Source organism: Gymnogyps californianus, chromosome 1 (genome assembly GCF_018139145.2).
Source record: "Gymnogyps californianus isolate 813 chromosome 1, ASM1813914v2, whole genome shotgun sequence".
Taxonomy (NCBI): domain Eukaryota; kingdom Metazoa; phylum Chordata; class Aves; order Accipitriformes; family Cathartidae; genus Gymnogyps; species Gymnogyps californianus.
Genome location: NC_059471.1, coordinates 196571606 through 196577727, shown reverse-complemented (window position 1 = coordinate 196577727; position 6122 = coordinate 196571606).

Sequence of the window (6122 nt, the reverse complement as noted above, 5' to 3'; positions counted from 1 at the left end):
TTTTCTGAGGAGTGAATTACCACACGTACGGTCTCCTGCCTCGCCAGCGATTTTGGCAGTATGCTTGGAGCAAGGTAAGGACCCTCCTCACCTTCTTTCAAAGAGAAACTTCCCTCTGTTACTTGGCCACAAGACCTATGCTGACACCTCTTTAATTCCAGTGATGTAAGGAAGAATAAAACCCGCCACCTGATGTCAACAGATACAGGATGTGATTAATAAACTCTGCTCACAGAAACAGGCCTTTGGGTAGAAAGTGAAGATGCATTCTGTTTAAGTTTGTTTAAACTGGATTGAGTAGTTTATGCCCATTTTTTGTTCCCCAAAGATTTCAGTGATATCGTAGAGAATGGGACTCTTTAGAGTGGAAACCATCTAGTATAGAGCATGTTGGATGAGATGGATGCCCTGGCATGTGGCCCCATTGCACATGAGGAAATAGTGTATCAGGATATAGCAATCTGTAAATTGGCTCTGCAGCATTTAGGGTCTCCTTTTACTCCTGCAGTCTTGAGTATAGGCGACTTCCCTGTGAGCTGTGAGGGCCCAGAGGGTCAGGAAGCAATTTGTTGCTGAGGATCACTCTCCACTTACTCCACAGCTAGTTATTGGCAGAGCCAAGGGGTTTACATAGTCCCACACTTGGTTTTAAACCAAAACCTCATTAATGTTCCATCAGCTGTTTTAACAGATCACTTGTGTTGTTTATGGCTTCCTTGAGCAAAGCTTATGCCTTTTCCTTGGTGGTGATGATGGTGGGACGTGGGGAGGGGGCAGAGAAAGGAGAAATGTGGGTCTGAAGGGGAGAAGTGTTTGCACTGGCAGCCACATGAGTGATGGTGTGTCCTCGTTCTGAGCCGTGGTGGTGCTGTAGTTAAAAACTGGTTCTGGGCAGAGTAGCACAGGTGTGCATAGCAGAGGCAGAGAGAACTGGGTTTCTTCAGCCTCAGGAGAATGCTGAGGAGAAATGCCTTGCAATCTACAGCAGCTACTGGGAGAGTGTAGAGGAAGGTAGATGCAGATTCTTCTCAAGGGAGCACAGTAATAGGATGAGAGGCAATGAACAGAGTTGCAACATGGGAATTTGAGTAGATACAGGGTAATATTTTTTTTTTTCTGCCATAAGGGCAGCCAAACTTTGAAACAAGTTGCCCAGAGGTGGTAGCATCTCAGTCCTTGGTGATCCTCAAAATGTCACTAGAGCAGGCTGCTCAGGGCCTTGTCCAGTTGGACCTGCATTAAGCAGGGATTGGACTAGATGACTTCCAGAGGTCCTGGCCAACCTGTTATTCTGTGCATGTTCTGGGGCTGACTGGCTTAGTGCAGTTCAGTGCAGAGGTTCTTATCTTTTGGAAGATCTCACCTGGGGACACTGGCAGCAGCTGATTGCCCTCTGGAGCCCTTAATGCAGGTTCAGAGGAGTTTGTTAGCTGGAGTTCTGCATGGCTCTTCATCTGTACTGTACTTGGCCACCCGGATCCTCATGCAGTGGGATTTGTTTGCTTGCAGAGTAGGTCAATTCAGAAAGGGGACAGATTATAGTAGTCTTTGCAAGTAAATTGGAGAAGGGGATGGAAAAGTGCTTTTTAGGGGATAGTAAAAGTAATGAGTAACTTGTTCTGCTGATCAATTGGGAATGTTGAGGAACATCTTGAGGTAGTGCTGGAGTGTCACCCAGCTCTGAGGTAGCTCGCTTTCCCACCTGAATACACATGTGGCTCCTCAGGGTGCTTCAGCTGGGGTCAGTCTCCACACTCCAAAGTATCTGTTGAACAGGGTTGTTTCTGGTATTCTGTATTTCAGCTTATTTGTCTGTGATGGAAGTGGGTTTCGGCCAAACCTGCTGCTTGTCCCTTTGCATGGAGTGCATCCAACCTGAATTTACTTTGTCAGATCCATGCTTCACACATTTGAGTGTGTATCCCCACACAGCACCCTTCATTAGATCACACACCACCACACCCTCAGTCTGCTCAGTTATGCTAGATCATGTTCAAGCAGCCACAATGCCCTTTCTTAGCAGACCCTTCAGCTCTGTTACCCGGGTGGATGGGACTTGGGCAGCTTTACCTCTGACAAGAGTCAGTATGAGACAAGTAGAGGCAATAACCTGCACTTACCCCTCCAGAGCCAGGTGGTCCTTGAGGGTAATGGATGTAAACCCAACAGGAAGGTTTCACAATGCTGTCACATCTAGTGTAAGATCACACAGTCGAGGCTACGTTCTAAATAATGCAACCAATACCTATGTTACATCTTCTTTTCATTTGGCTTTATGCTTCATGCATTTACAGTGGGAGGGGTTTTTTTGTGTGCAGTGGCAGTTCTCAGTTGTTCTCAACTGTATAAAAATGTTGCATTTGGTCCCCTGGCCCCTCTTAGCACCTCTGTTCTCCCCCACCCCCAAATCAGCCTTGCAGCTGATGGATGCAGCTGCCCTGTGACATGGGACAGGTACCATGGCATGTAAATCAAAGGACATGAGGGGTAGTGATAAACTTCCAGACAGACATGAGTATAGACTGCCTCTTCTTCTGTGCATAATAAATAATGATGCAGTTTTTACAGCAACTGCCCAATTAACAGGGGAGCAGAAACCCAAGGGGAAAAGTCAAGCTTATCTGTCTCTGTAGCCAGGGCATGCAAAACATCTGAAGCTCTGTACTGTTCCTTTCCTCCCCTGCTGCTGTGTTGGCTGGGCAAGGACAGTGCCGCAGCACTGCAGAGCTCTTGCTAAGCCTGCGTGTTCAGCAGGTAAACCCAGAGGTGAGATTTAATGATACTTTGTGCAAGTATAAGCAAAAACATTTTTAGTAGGCTAAGCTGACCTACAAAGCTTATTTCATGTGTTTTCTATTCTGGAGTTATTTTTTAAAAAAGTTGACATTTTAGTACAGTAGAAGAATAGATAGTTACATTGATATTTAAATAGCATTTGCTTCTGTTTTTTTTTAAAAAAAAAAAAGGTTGCACAAAGAAAGATGAATAAATACCATTACCATTTTTCAGGTGGGGACTCTAAAGCACTGCGAGATTAAGTGATTTTGCTGATGATGGCAAAGCTGTGCTGGCTCCCAGGCCTGGCTGGTGACTGAGCAGGTTTTCCATCCCCCAAGCAGCAACCTGTTGCGGTGTGTGAGCTGCGCACAGAAATGAGAAGGACCCTGGGTTGACAGGGGGTCAGTCATAGGCAGCTTCTGCCTCCTCAGCCAGGGCGGTCCAAGCAGCTGCACAGGGATGCTGGCTGGCTGCGTGGGTGCTTCCATCAGGCCCTCTGCCTTTCCTCGGTGGCTGTATCTGAAATGGTGTTTTTTTGAGTGAACAATTCAGCACCAGGACTGGCATTACAACACTCCTGTTTTGTAAACTGGCTTCTCCCCTCTGTTCTCTCCAGCCACAGCCAAAAAACAAAAGGTGGTCGATCCATCCACCTTTAACTCTTCCCCAGAAGTGGAGGTAGCAGGTTCCCCACCAATGCATACGAAGCCAGGGAGGGAATGCCCTTTGGCTGCCTCTGACAGGCCCCATACACTGGGAGCTGAGCTGGCTGTGGGCCCTTCACCCTTCTGCCTTTAATTAGGAGTTACCAGTGCCAAGGTGCAGATCAAAATTCTGATTTGTAGATGTTTCTGGATGACTTTCAGTCCACTGCACTCAAAAGTTTTACTCTGCAGAAAAACAGAGAGCTACTACCACCATTTCTATACTGAAGTGCTCATATAACACCACAAAGTTGAAAATACACATTAGTTTTTCTAGTTTGAGGTCATTCTTGGTATTTCCTAACTGCCCTTTCTAAACAAGCAGTATTTTCCAAATCAAAATTAATTTTATGTTGTGCAGTGTCTGGACAGGATGGAGTTAACTTTCTTCACAGCAGCCTATAGGGGGCTGTGTTTTGCATTTGCAGCTAAACCAGGGCTGATAACACTGCTGTGCTTTGGCTGTTGCTGAGCTGTGCTTGCACAGTGTCAAGGCTGTCTCCTCCTCTCACTCTGCACCTGCCCAGGGGGTAGGTGAGGAGTTGGGGGGGACACAGCTAACCTGAACTGGCCAAAGGGCTATTCCATGCCATATAGCATCATGCTATGCAATAAAAAGGGGGGGGGGGGAGAGGGTTTCTTCATTTCCATACTTGGCTCTCATTTTTTCTAGACTTTTGTCTGTAAGGAAGCACGTCATCACTGCAAGACTGCACCTAAAGTCCTAACTTTGCTGCTAGATTTTTCACTAGGTGCATCAAAAAGGATGAATTTGGTAAAATGATCAGCATTACAGAGCTCAGTGTGAGGACAGGGAGTGTGATGCAAACAAATTCTAACAAACAGCAGCATTTAAGCTGAATCAAAAAGATCGCAGAATAGTTGAGGTTGGAACAGATCTCTGGAGATGATAGTCTAATCCAACTGCCCCCAAAAATCACTATCTTTATAAATGTTTGAAAATTGAAGGTATGAAGATGGCAAGAATATAGGAGATTAAGAAAAAATAAAGCACTTCAAATAATTAAATTTAAGAGAAACTATTTGTTCCATGTCAGTTTAGTGTATCTTTCACCAAGGGGGGGAGTATGCTACAATGTAGCAATGGCAGGCTAGTTTTATAACACCGTAGAAGGGAGTCTTGCATTAGTATACAGTGGGATGATGATGAGCAGCACGCATGGCTTGCACTTGAGAAGTTTGATTTTTAGCTGTTGCTAATCTTGCTCTTCTTTTCCTTCATCATAGAGGACTCTTAGAAGTCAATGGAGAGAAGGCTGCTCCTCCTGTACGATGGTACCACGAGTTTAATTTAGGTGCTCTGAATCACTTTTTCTGTCTTCCCTCTTTCTACCCTCTCTTTGCTGCCTACGTCAATGGCCAGCTAAGGCACTTCGGGCATTTCAGAGAGCTGACTGCAGGTAGGCAGCGTGGTCTTCCTCCAGGAGTTACACTGCGTTCATGGGAAAACTAAAACTTTTTGTCTCTCTACAGTTACGCTGTAGTGCCAAGCTCCAAGGTCCCAAACAGCAGCGACTTGCCCCCTGCAGAAGGTGTGTGGCTGCTCTCTAGTGGGGAGTCAGGCGTCAGGACAAGGCATCAGCCTGCAACAGAAGGCAAGCTTGCAGATACACACCTGGCCTTATAAGTTCCTAAAGAGCAACTCAGGTAAACAAACAGCTCTCTGCCTGCCCAGGCAACAAAACAGCTCAATCTGTGAGCCACTTGCTCTTTCAATCTCCTAGTCTATAGAACAGAAGGAAGCTAGTTAATTAAATACAGCACAGATAAAGAAACAGCATAGACGATGTGTGTTACAACTGTGCATTACCACATTTTTGTACTGACTTTGGTACCAGAGCAGGAGCAGAAACGCTCAGGTCAACTTTACAGTTGGTATATTCTGACTCTAATGCTTAATTTCTATTTCAGAAAAAAAAAAAAAAATCATAAAACTGCCTACACATCATCAGAAAATAATCATATTCAGTATTCCATAGTACTGGTAATATGCTAGCTGTGCCTGTACTTTTAAATGAGTGGCCGCTAATCAGACAATGAGCTCCTGATGAATATATCCACATTTTAAGCAACTGTGACTCCAGGATCTCAAAATCAACATATTTCAAAGCAGACTGCCTCTCTTGAGGCAGACTTGCCTCTACCATGAAGTTTTAAGTTCAATTGTCTCTTTTCATGATATAGAAGAAAAAAAAAGAAAACAAAGAAAAGGAAAATTATTAGGAAATTGAAAATGTGATCCTGCAGTTGAAAGCAGCAGTTGGAATATATTTGGAATTAGAGCTTTGTTTCACTTCAGTGATGCTGAATTTCTGTTTTAGGTGTTTTACATAATCACCACAAAATCAGGTGTATAGCTTAAATCAGGGATAAGGAAACTAAGTTTGGCACAAGTGATCCAACAATTACCAAGTGCTTGAATAGTCAAATACTGTATCTCCTAGCAGGTCTCCTTAGCACAAGGTGGTTTTATCGTGCTCTCTTCCACTGTGACTAATAGCCTTGAAGAAATTAGTTATGTTTAGATTCAGAATTAATATCAGTTTGAAAATAAAACACATGAAATAATAATAGGTACTTCTGTCTGTCTGAACAGTTGTACCTCATACTCATCTCTCA